Here is a 13,135-nt window from a genome sequence, read left to right on the forward strand (position 1 = left end):
GGTTGGCAGGCATTTTATGGCTCTAGAAGCTCTAAAATGGGGCCCATGTAACTGCGAGGATCATTCCTTCTGCACACCTCTTTCCACTTTTTGGTCCTAGTGCATGGCTCCCAGGCAAAAATCCTTCAGACTACAGACATAAATGACCAGGAAATTTGGCCATAAAGCATAAACACGATAAATTAATCCCATCACCAAACTGATATTTGTGTGAAGTAAAAACGGCCAGGAGTATGGGTTTGGTGATCTTTACTCTGCTGCCTCAAAGAGGTTTTGTAAATCACGGGCAGTGACTTTGCCAACAGTGATGATTAGGATTGGGAGAATCTATGCTTTTTGTGCATGTAACAATTTTGAGAGCGAGTCCTGGCCTAGTATACTTCTTCCCTTTGTGAAGGGCAGGGCCCTGGTCAGTGTGTCCACTTTACAGTGAAACAAACTGAGGTTCTGTCAGGTTGGGAGTAGTGGGGTGGAGTCGTTCCCAGGGTGATGATGCCTAGCATCACCTCGTCGCGATCTCCCCTATGTTTACCAGCTCTAAAATCATCGATCTGGCCTGTTAATACCAAAAAGTCACCTGAATACATTTTAAAGATGTAATTGGTTTTGTGAAACAATTCACGAATCAGGCAGCATCCCATCTAGCAAGTAGAAGGGCTCCAAGGAGGTGTACCAAATGGAAGGTTTCTGTAGAAGGAGGGCAGGGCAAGAAAGTTATCCACAAAAGAAAAGGGTCATTCCAGGCAAGGCTACATTCCCAGAGAGGGAAAGGCAAAGGGGTCTCATCGTGCAGATTACCTCATCTTTCTTTAGGGGTCAGAGAGGGCCCATGTGTGGCACACTCATTGGCACTGATGGAAAAATTCCTAACTGGCTGGTTAAGACCACATTTCCGGGGTAGGTTGATGCTGCAATTAGATTAGGTATCAAGTCCCGGTTTTGGGAACTTGGTTTAAGTGATACCATTTGGAGCCTGTGGTTTTGTTTTTAATAGACCTATCTTCTCTTCTCTCTTTTTCCTGTTGATTTATTGCACAATCAAGCACTGTTCACAAAACAAACAAAAAGAGAAACAACTGTGCCTACTAGACTTCGGAAGCAAAGAAACTTGAGTTAAGTCTTGTTAACCTCCGGGGACCAGCCTCCACCACTATAAAATGGACAGCCACCACTCCTGCCCTGTCATCTTAGGAGATTCCACCCACCCTCTCCTGGAGCCCCACTCCGAAACCAGCCAACACCTGGCGGTCCGGGCTTGTATTTGTTTCTAACTCAGGCCCGCAGGTGGCCTCTTGAAGCCACGGAGCCTCGGTCTTCCCCGACCCGGGCGGGGCCGAGCTGGGCGGGGGATGGGGGCGTGGTGGGGGTGAGGGGTACAAGTCACAGGTCAGGTGTGCTGCCAGCGGCCGCGGAGCCCAGCGGCGCCCTCCGTTCTTGCCGACAGCGCCACCCAGCGGCCAGCCTGGCGAACAAGTAGCCATCGCCCGGAGTCGGTGACGCGGGCTCGGGTGCCGAGCGGGTGGAACAGCCCAACGTCGGTCCGGATCCGGATCCGATCCTGCCCAAACCATCCCCGGCAGGGCGGGGCCTTCTCCCCACGGAGGCTGGATGGCGACACACAGGCTAGCCGGAGCCACCGCCGTGGCTTCTGCTGTTGTGACCGAAGCTTTCCCCCCTTCCCTGTGCCCCCATGCACCGGGCTGTGCAGGGGAGAAGCCCCCCGCGTGGGCCCGCAGCACGTTCACAGACTGCGTGGTGCCTGCAGGTTGCCATCTCCTCCTTCCCCTCAGGTCTCCCTGGGAATGCCTCCGTCCTCCGTCCTCCGTCCTCCGTCTTCCGTCTTCCCTCCTTCCTCCCCTCTCCGCGACTTTGTCTTTCCCTTTTTTCTTTAAACTCCGTAGTGATTTGGACACCCAGGTGTCTGGAGGTTGAATGGCCCAAGAGTGCGGTCGAGAGACTTGGGATTCAGATGCAGCTGTGCCGCGAATTCTCGCCATTAAAAACAGAGCCTCCTTGATTGGCTTGCGCCCTCCGGGCTCTGCCCTGGAGCCCCGTGAGCCAGGAGGTTAGAGGACAAAAGACTCTGCCTGCAATTCCAGACCCCGGCCTATTCTTCCAGCCTAACTCTGCCCCAGCAGATGGGCTCGCCGTGGCCACACACCATCCCCATGATTTCCCATCTCCACACCATTGGTGGTTGCACTTCCTTGGAAGGCATCGACCCTGAAACCCTGAAACACATTCTTACAAGCTCTGCCTGCTTCCCTCAGCCTCCCAGGACATCCAGAGACAGTCAGCGGACAGAGCTCCTAGACCAAAAGCTCAGATTGGGTTATGGATGCCGACTGTTAATTGTCTTAATGGCTTCTAACCAGAAGGGCAATATAGTTGCTGTTTTACACACAAAAAAAGTTTAAAGAAAAGGAATCATCCATTATCCTGCATAATTACTATTCATTTAACTTATTTTAATTAATATATATTACCCTCTAAACTTATAAATTTTTTCTCTGCACACACGTGCATTTTACAGATATAAGATCATATATATTAAACATCTTTTAATGTGCAAAAGCGATGCTTCTGCGGCTCGTTTACTGAGTTTTGAGAAAACAGGAACTCCTACTGACCCTTCAAAGCCCAGCCCATGTCACTCTTCCTTACAGGACTCTGATTGGCACAGGCAATAGACCTGCTCTCTTATCTGGGCGTTGATGACCCATTGGCCATACTTTTATATCAGTCCTTACTACTTTGTATTTGGTTTATGCATCTGACTTCTCCACAAGACTGGAAAACTTTGAGACTGGGGACCCTTCTTCTTCTTTTCTTCTTCTTCCTTTTTTTTTATTAAATAATTTTTTATTGTTATGTTAATCACCATACATTACATCATTAGTGTTTGATGTAGTGTTCCATGATTCATTGTTTGTGCATAACACCCAGTGCTCCATGCAGAATGTGCCCTCTTTAATACCCATCACCAGGCTAACCCATCCCCCCACCCCCCTCCCCTCTAGAACCCTCAGTTTGTTTTTCAGAGTCCATTGTCTCTCATGGTTCGTCTCCCCCTCCGACTTACTCCCCTTCATTCTTCCCCTTCTGCTATCTTCTTCTTTTTTAAGATTTTATTTATTTATTTGACAGAGAGATAGAGCCAGAGAGCACAAGTGGAGGGAATTGCAGAGGGAAAGGGAGAAGCAGGCTCCCCACTGAGCAGGGAGCCCGATGCGGGGCTCCATCCCAGGACCCTGGGATCGTGACCTAAGCTGAAGGCAGACGCTTAACCATCTGAGCCACCCACGTGCCCCAGAGACTGGGGACCCTTCTGATAGATTTTTGTATTCCTAACTGTTAAGGGGAAATTATTCTGACACCTGTGAAAATGGCAAGGAAGATTTGGTTCAAGTGTATTGCAGTAGGGGTCAGGACTTTGGCAGGAGGGGAGAGAGATGGGGTTACACTCTGAATACAACCAGGACAAATGGGGATTCACAGCCAAGGAGTGGGGTGGGGTCAGTAGATGGGAACATTACTAAGAAGAAACATCAGATGGGGGATTCTTGCTGAAACGATGTAACGGGATTCTTACTGAAGGCTCAGACATCAGGGGTGCTGTGTGAGGCACTTGATCAGGTATTCAGGGTGATCAGATATCAAGGGTGGGGGACTCTTGATAAACTGACTTAGCAGGATTCTTGCTAAAACTGAGCTAGGCAGTCTGAAGACAGGATGGGGGGCAAGGTGAAGGCCTTGCTGAGAGGGGGCACTCAGAGGATCCTGACTAAAATCAGTCAGAGAGAGTTTTTGTCACACTACATATTCACTGAGTGTTTATATATTGAAGTAAGTATCAAGCATATAATTAAAACACACCACTGTATTTTTTTTACTATCTATGAAAAAAATGAAATTCATAGGTTCCTCTCCAGGGTTTATTGGTTTGAAAAGGAGTTTGGCACCATGTACCATATCACCCTTGGTGCCCCAAACCCTCTGGAGAGCAAAGAAGCTTTATGAAGACAAGGGATCCCCCAGCCTGCCTTCTATTCTGGCATCTTGAGCCCCTCAAATCCATTATTTATTCAACAGATATTTATTGAGCACCAACTATGTGACAGATAATGCACAGAGAATATAGTAATAATCAAAACAGATCCTGACCTTTTCTGGGGCCTGCAGTTTCCTGAAGGGAATGAGACAAGTTAAGTAAGTAAAATAGATAGTCTATCAGAAGGAGGAAAATGAAGTAGGAAAGGGACAGTCCCATCCTTAGACCTGGGCAAGCGGGACCCCTACCTTAGAGGCCTGCCCTGGCCCTTTTTAAGGGTGATGAGTTTGCCAGGCCAAGGGGATCTGCCCCTGGGAGCCTGAACCCCCTTTCTAGATCACACTCTGGTTACTTAGGACCTCAAAAGTTCCTGCTCAAAGACACGGAGTCCACATCCCGGACTTGCATGGATTTGCCCTGGGTTTGACCTTGAAGAGTGGAATGGAACACAGGTGCATGTCCCTCCATGCCTGAGTATGTGTGAAGCTCCTTGAGGTATTGGGTCAAAAATGGGGGGTGGGAAGAGAACGGGGACAGGTCATATTTTGGGGCCCATCACTTTTGCTCTTGCTTCAGGCTCTACAAATATTCAGGGCATGCCTGGGAGAATAACGATAGAGACTTTTTCTGGGGGTGGGGGGTGGGGGGTTTCCCTGCAACTTTAAACAGTATCATCAAGGAAGGCATCATGGAGAAAGTGACATTTTACTAAAGACCAGAGAAAGATGGGGGAAGGAGTGATGTGAATCTCTGTGGAGGAGTATTCCAGGCAGAGGAAAAGGTAAGTGCAAAGGCCCTGTGGCAGGAATGTGCCTGGCATGTTCAGGAAAAGTAAACGTGGCTGTTCCCCAGGCACCTCAGCCCATGGGGACCTGCCAGATTTGTGTTTGTGCAAGACAGAACAGAAATAGGTCTTCCATAAATGTCATATTGAATGAATGAATGAATGGGTCAGTCTCCTTGAGGAGCCACTTCCAACAGCACGCAGATGCATCTTCCTTTCCTGCTCTGTGCCAAAGGGTATTTCTTGGCCAGCTCTGATATCCTGATGACCAGGGACCACTACTCTTGAGGCCAGGATTTTCCCAAACCTGCTGTTCTTAAAAGTTTTTCCCAGTTCCTTCGAGACGCTCTGCTTATCACCTCCACCTTCCTGTTTTCCTCTCCCGGTCGGCACCCTGGATCTCCCCATGGTGTCCCCATATGTCTGCTTGTCCTCAGGGACACTAGTGTCTCGGATGTGGCTGCAGACACAGAGCTGACAGGGGCCAGTGGTGGTGGTGGTGTGGAGCCATGGCCCCCCGGGACTGAGTGGAAAGGGTTAGGGCCCGAGGAAGGAAAGACTCAGAAGTTGGAGACTTGACCTGGTCTCAGCCTAGGGGAACACGTGCGGGTATTTACATGGTAAGAGGAAAAGAAAAAAAGAACCTTAATTTTGGAGATAGGTCCTGATGTTTTGGCCTAATACGGAGTCTGCGTTTCCAATTTTGATTTTTAGCTGGTGGCTTCCGAGCTTTGCCACTACTGCTCTGAGCCTTTATCCTCAGTCCCTGGAGGTGGACGTGCTCCTTGTTGGGGGAGGAGTTGTGCCCCCCCCTTCAAGGACATGTAGACGCCACCCCCACCCCAGGTCTGCCTCTTCCCCACCTCCTTTTGCACAGGCTCTTCCTCTGGGCAAGCCCTCCCCCACTCCTCGGTCCAGGCGCCACCTACTCATGGAAGACTCTGCTCAAGCCTTCCTCCTCCGGGCAGCCTGTCCTGGCCAGTGAGGCTGTGTGGGTATGTCCCCCCCCCACACTAGAGACCCCAAGCTTTTTTGTTTTGTTTCCTTGATCAGTCCCGGCCTCAACAAGCTCATTTGCTTCCCTTGGTGGCAGAGGCCATTCTTACTCTATGTCCCCAGAGCCAGCATGGGCTGGACACGTGTAGTAGCTGTTCAGACTGTTAGTTTAGTGAACAAATGGGTAGAAAGCGAACCCCGGAACATGCTCACTGGAAATTTAGCATGTCCGGGGAGACATCTAATGGTGAAGGAGGGTGCCATGAGGAGGGGCACTTGTTGGGGTGAAAATGGGGGCAGGATTGGGATTTGGCTAGGAGTTTTCATGCAGTCTCTGGAGGCCAAGGAGGGTGGTGCCTGCTGCCAGTGTCGGCAGGGAGGAGTCGGGGAGCCGGGGGGGGGGTGCCTGACCCATGTCTGTAAAATGCTTTAGATACAAAGAGTTCAAAGTTACCATCTAGTACAAGGTCCAGTCCATTTGGGAGGTAGGCGGGGCTAGGACGGTATGCTCATTACAAAACGGAGAAACTGAGGCTCAGAGAAGTGACTCGACTTGCTCTGAAGGCAGGGTCAGGGCCGAGCCCAGTCTTGGGTTTTCCTGGATTCTGTCTGTGCCTTCTCACCAGCATCTTGTCCCTCTGGACAGCCTTCTCCCGGGGACAAATATTGACACAGCTGGTGCAGAGAGGACGCAGGGTGTGCGTCAGCTGGTTCCTTCTATGGGACTGCTGGCCTCGTGCAGCTCTGGGGTCAAAGCTTCTGGTCTCTTCAGGGGACTTGTAAAAAGCACTCTTTCCACATCTGCTCTCGAAAGGTCCCCGTTGAAGGGGTCTGTGTGACAGAGCTGGTGGGTGGCTGCCAGGAGGCGGTGTTGGAAAGCAGTGGACTTAGCTCCTGTCCCCCATTCTTCCTCCAGCTCCTGGGCCCCATTTGTGACAGGTTCTCTGGTTTTATAGCTGCCCTCATCTTTCCAGTCTCACCAGCACTTGGTGGAGGGATAAAAGATGTTTGTAAAATGGGCATTTAAATGAAGTTGACTAACTTGCATGTAGCATTTCATTCAGCATTTTCTCATACATTTTGAGGTAGATATTGTTATTCCCACTTTGCAGGTGAGTCAACTGAGGCATGATTAGTAATTATAATTGGACACTTATGAAGTACCCAGTACTTTATTTGAATTCTTTATTTAATGATAGTGGCTTCTATTTATTGAATACTTATGTACAGATACTGTTCTAAGCTCTGTACATACATGAACTCATCTGATCTCCGTGAACACCCTGCCAGGTAGCCCGGATGAGGAAATGGGGGCCAAGAGAAGGTCAACAAACTACCTAAGGCCAGAGCAGTGAAGTAGCAGATTTGGGATTCCAGCCAGGTAGTCTGACTCATATGGTAAAACCTGACCCAAGCCACATGGTTAGTCACTGGTGGGGCTGGGATTTGAACCTAGACAGTCAGGCTCTAGTGACATTGGCAGAGTCAGAGGTGGGGTAGACTCTCTCCTCCAAGTGCAGATGGGAAACTTCTTTCTCAACATCATGCTCTAAGCTGTGTCTAGCAGTTTACCTGCGTGGTCTTGGGAAGCAAGAACGCTGTTTTTCCACACCCGGTTTTACAAGGAGAGGTTTTCCCTCAGTGCCCTCTGGGCGAGCTCTGACCCACTGCTGGCTGGCATGGGACAGACAAGACCATCTCATTTGGAGTTCCATTAACAGACCAACTTGGTGAGTATATTCAGAGCACCATCTCCCTTTTTACTTGTTTATTTCATTTCTCAAAAATGGTCATAATACAAGCAGGAAAGTGGGGTTCTGTTTATTGAGTATGCTCTTGGAGACCTCAGCATTTACACAGTACCTACAACCAAGGGTGATATTAAAAACATTTTACATTCAGGACTGGACAGAATAGAAAATGGCCTACATGATACTGGACCTTAGTCCTAGAGGCCCGCTGTTATGCTGGATGTTTTTCCTGTAATTGCTGAATTGTGCAGGGTTCCAGAAGTTCCTGAAGAAAATGTCAGGAGTACTGGGGTGGCCACAGGACCTCCAAGAGGCTCAGGAAAACAAGTATTTTACCACATGTGTTGGAAGTACTTTAGTGTTTCAAGAACTGGTTGGCATGCTGGCTAAATATTCAATGGCATAGACTCCTTGAGGATATCTATTACCCTAGTACAGATTAGGAAGCTAAGGTGCAGGGAAGTTAAGTAATTTGTTCAAGATCATTCCACTACTATGAGATATAGCCGGGATTCTCATCTGTCTGGCTGACTCCCAAGCATGGGCTTTGGAGCAAAACGATTTCTAGATGGAGAGGAGAGCTGTCACACTAGCACTTCCTGGGGCCATGCCTGTGTCCACACATGAAAGCCTACTGAAAGAATGTTTGCAGTAGACAGCCTCTGAAAAGGTCCCCATTAATCCCTGCTTCCTGGTATTCACACCTTTGTAATCCCCTCTCTTTGAGTAACTTGCTTCTCACTAATTGAATACCTCAACAAGGGGAGATGTCACTTCCATGACTCCATTACAAAGATTTTGACTGCTGTCCTGCTAGCTGACTTGCCCTTGCTGGCTTTGACGGAACAAGTTTGGAAGGCCCACATGGCAAGGAAATGAGGGCAGTCTTTAGCCAACAGCCAGTTGGGAACTGAGGCCTTTAGTCCATCATTCCAAAAGGAATTGAATTCTGCTAAAAACCACATAAGTGTGCTTCTCCAGTTGAGCCTTCAGATGAGTCCCCAGCCCTGACTGATATCTTGATTGCAGCATTCTAAGAGAACTTGAAGCAGAGGACTCAGATAAGCTACTCCTGGATTCCAAACAACAGAAACTGTGAGATAATAAATATATGTTATTTTAAGCCCCTAAATTTATTATGCGGAAATAGGTAACCAGTATAGATGTACATTCAATAACATAAAAAAATCCTATGGGAATTATATTATTCAGATGAGTTAAAGACTTTTAGTTTTAAATATCTTGATAGAAGTCACAAAACCTGTCCTTTCAAAGCTGCAAGCAGTTATCTTTCTTTATTCCTCTGAGATGGAATGTTATTTGGCTGAGGGAAACCACTAAACCATTAGTTAAATAAATGTTAAATAAGCTCAAGAGATCAGGCCCTGGTAGATTAGGTTATCTGACCAAATAGCCCACTGAAAACAAGAAATTATGGAATTAAAAAAAAAATCTTAAAAGCATTAAATATGGACGTAACAGTACCAAATTATCTGGTCAAAATTGGAGTGTAAACAAGTACCTAGAGATGTAAGCAGATCTAGAAACCACTTTTGCTTTGAGAGAATTTACTGATGTTGGCAAATTTGGATTTTCCTTTGACAGCCTCATGGATTGGATGATGGAGACAGAAATAAAAGTCCAAGCCCATGTAAAATGGGAAGTCTAACAAAAAATTTCTCCCACAATATGCTGGCATCACAAAGGGCTATATCCCTAGAGTAAGGGTGAACCAGATATACACCTTTCCTACTTAGGGTTAGCAATTGCAGTTCTCATTGCCTGGGTGGACCAAGGATCCTTAAGCTTTGAATTTGGTTTAAGGCAGCTCTGGAGGTGCATAGCCCCTAGGCATCTCATAGAAACAAGCGAAATCCCCTTTGGAGAAAGGTATCTTTATACTGGATCTGATATTATTACTCTAAATATTTTTTCAAGTATGATGAGTAGCTCACAATAAAAGATAACCTGGCACCAAAAGAAAACAAGGTACCATGAGAAGAACAAGCAGAACGAACAGACAATAGAAGTAGATCTACAAATACTTTGATTACTAGAATAATCAGAAAGAGATCCCCTCTCTGATTATTTCAAACATATCCCCATGAAAAAATGTACTTAATATGCTTAAAGAAATAAAAGAGAAGCTTGAAAATATCTGCAGGAAAGTTTCTAAACTGTCATAAGAGGCCTTAAAAGACACCAAATAGATATTTTAGAAATAAAATGTACACTAACCAAAACTTAAGAAGTTCAATAGCTGGCTGGCTTTAATAGCAGATGAGACACAGCTAAAGAGAGAATTAGTGAGTAGGAAATTAGCCAGAAAAAGATCTCTTGGACTGCAACACAGAGAGACAAAAACAACAGAAAATGGAGAAGAAAGGAGAATCTCTTCTCCTTTCTATAAAAGATAGAATAAGAGAGTCTAACATGTTTAATTAGAATCCTGGAGGAGATGAGAGAATAGAGACTATATTTGAGGAATAACAGCTACAGATTTTCCAGAGTTGATAAAAGACCTCAATCCACACGTTCAAGTGTAATAGCATAAATCCTTAGGGGAATAAAGATACACTAGCCAAATCTTAGGAAAACTGCAGAAAACTAAAGACAAAGAAAATAATTTTAAAAGTAGCTGGAGTGTGGTGGTGGTGGGGATGGCCACACCAATAATAGTGGAATCTAGAAGGTAATCAAATATTTTCAATATGCTGAAAGAAAATAACTGTTAATCTAGAATTCTATACAGTGAATTTTTTTTAAGGAATAAGAGCAAAATAAACAGATGTCTTTATTTTCAGATAAAACCAGAAGACTTTTCCAATATTTGTAGCCATGTAAAGGAATTATATAGGATGTCTTCAGGCAGACAATCCCAGATGGCATGACTGAGATACAGGAATAGAGGTCAAAGGAAATGAGTAAATGTATGGGTAAATTTAAATTTTGTACCATACATGGTATGAAACAGTAATAATAATAATTTGTGGGATTTAAAAAATAAGTGGAAAAATTGAAATATATAGCAATAGCATATAAGCAATAGCATATATAGCAATAGCATTTCAAGCTCTATTCTCTTATCTCCTCCAGGATTTTAATTAAACATATGTTAATTCCCAGGGTAAGTGGAATTAAAGTGTTATAGGTTTATAGATATATGTTTATATATATAGATATATGTTTATAGATAAATTTTTATAGATAAACATTTATTCAACCATAGACTTTGATAAGACGTTAACTTTACATGTTATAGTTTCTGGGATTATTATGATAAAAATAGGACTTATGACTTCCAAGGTAGTAGAAGGGGAAAAAAGCATATAATTAATCAAGTTAAGTGATGGCAAGAAGAGGGAGGAAAAGCCGACGTAGGGAAGCCAGGACAAAAGAAAGTCACAAAAGTGATAGACTTAAACTCAAATATGTCAACAATTACATTAAATATAAATGCACTAAATGCTCCTGTTAACAGGCAAAGATTTTCAGACTGTATAAAGTAACTCTGTGTGGACCAGAGAGGGAGCACTAACCTGCCCAAGGTCCCCTGCGGAGTGGAGTCAGGGCCAGCAACTGGGTGACCTGCTTCCTAGTCCTGTGTTCTGTCAAGCCTACCTGATCCAATTCAACTGAGCCCATTTATATTGAGCAGCCAACTGTTTGTCAAATGGTATCAGATGTTGCAACACACAGATGAGTGGAACAAGGTTGTTGTCTTCACAGCATTTTCCCAAAATGAAGAGAATGTATGTCTTGGCATGAATTCTAGGATGCAGACTTCTCTAGGAATTCATGGTGACACCCTATCTACATGGTGGGGGTGGTGGTGGGGTAGTGACAGTTTTGAGGCTGTGTCCGAGACAGGCCCTGCCTGTGTGCCTGAGTGTCCATTCTAGCAGCAGTGCATGAAGGCAGAGGGGAGGGAGGGAGAGAGGGAGGAGGTGCTTTTCTGAATGGGAATTCATCAATGTATTTCTGTCTACAAGAGTTATCAGTGTTGCTATTTCAGTGAGTAATGGTGGAGCCTTCACCGGGCTCATGCCAGACGCTGGGGGTGGGGGCACAGGGCAGCGATATGGCAGGGGTCCTCTCTTTCGTCAGAAAACATGAGCTCATGCCAAGGTTTCCACAGGTCACTGAGATAGCACTGGCTCTCTGGAGACAGGCGTGACCCTCAGGTCGGCTCCTAGTCATTGAACTAAGTGGGCTCAGATAAGGGCCGGATAATGGTAGCCAAACTCCCACGGCCTCTTCGGGCCTCCCCCAGGGCCCTGAGGCCAGAGAGAGGGCAGGTCAGGGAGGGGCCAGCAGGAGGAACGTGGACTGGGAGTCTCCTCTGAGCCCCGTGGAGCCTGTCAGAGGGAAACCCAGACCTCCTGGGGCTCATGGCCCACTGTTGGTCTATGGCCCAGTCTTCAGAACTGAGTTGTTAGGACAAACAAATGTCTAATCAGCGGGACACTGGCCACCCTTAACTCCTGGAAAAATATCAAACTGGTAGCACTTCTTTCCCTGGACTCTCTGATTTCATCAGATTTGTAGTATCTGTTGGCAAATTTTAGTGAGTGGGGAAGTGGAGATGTTTGCATTCAGGGCCCTGCTGTGGATCTGGCGTGGTCAGGGTTAATCTGCCTGGTCTTCTCAGGAAAAGCTAAGGCCTGATCACAGTCCAGTTTCTCAACTTCTGTGCTCTTTGACCCTGAATTGGCCACCTATGACTTAGTGACCGGTGGCCCTTAAGACTTCGTGGGACTTAAAACAAGCCATGCCCACTTAAAAAGAAAATAAAGTGAAATCTGTGTGTCACCCAGACAGGATGATGGTGGTGGTCCCAGGCCTGCCAGTCTCTGGGGTCTGCTACACAGCCACGTGGGAAGGGTAGGAGGCAGATTTAGAGCTGGGGGGGCGGGGGACTTCCATCTGGAGATTGTCCTCCAGGGTTGGCAAACGCAGGGCATGGGTGCTGCCAGCTCTCCTCTATCGCTGGTAGATTATGGAATCTTTTTTTTTTTCTGCCCAGAGCAGCCCCCAGGAGCCACTATCAAAAGACCAGAATCTGCGTGTGAGATGCTAGGATTTGCTGTCTCTGAAGGAGTCCAACTCCTGTATTCTACAGAGGGGGGCCCTGAGGCCCAGGAAGTTTGGCACAGCTGCATAGTTGAGGCACTGGGACTAGAATGCAGGTCTCCCCCTCTCTGCTCATGCCTTTGTCCACACTCTGCTTTTATGAGCCTTCCCTCTAAGGAGAGGACTGAAAGCAATCCTCTGAAGTATCACTGCTTTTTACTGGACAGCTTTTAAGTTTTGAAAAACAAAGCTCCAATATCTTGCATGTAGACAAACTGCAAATGCAACAACAACACACCAAACCCCAATCGCCCGTATCCCTCCCTGACTGGAACACTAGCGACATCTACTGGAATGTGCAGATGCTGTGCGTGCCCGGGCTCATCGGTCACCCTTTCATTTCAATACGACTTAATTTATGTAAACGTTTTAAATGTATGCAGTTCTATATGTTGTGAATATACACACATGTGGAAAAAG

The 13,135-nt window shown here is 46.4% G+C and overlaps 1 pseudogene; it reads right to left on the minus strand.

Moving 5' to 3' along the window:
• Positions 1-1,272: 1,272 nt before the first annotated feature.
• On the minus strand, positions 1,273-11,869 carry LOC148164834 (uncharacterized; annotated as a pseudogene).
• Between the last annotated feature and the right edge of the window lie 1,266 nt (positions 11,870-13,135).

This window comes from Eumetopias jubatus, unplaced genomic scaffold, assembly GCF_037043125.1.
Source record: "Eumetopias jubatus isolate StellerSeaLion01/CBP00866 unplaced genomic scaffold, mEumJub1_p1.0 scaffold_2, whole genome shotgun sequence".
NCBI classification, from domain to species: Eukaryota; Metazoa; Chordata; class Mammalia; order Carnivora; family Otariidae; genus Eumetopias; species Eumetopias jubatus.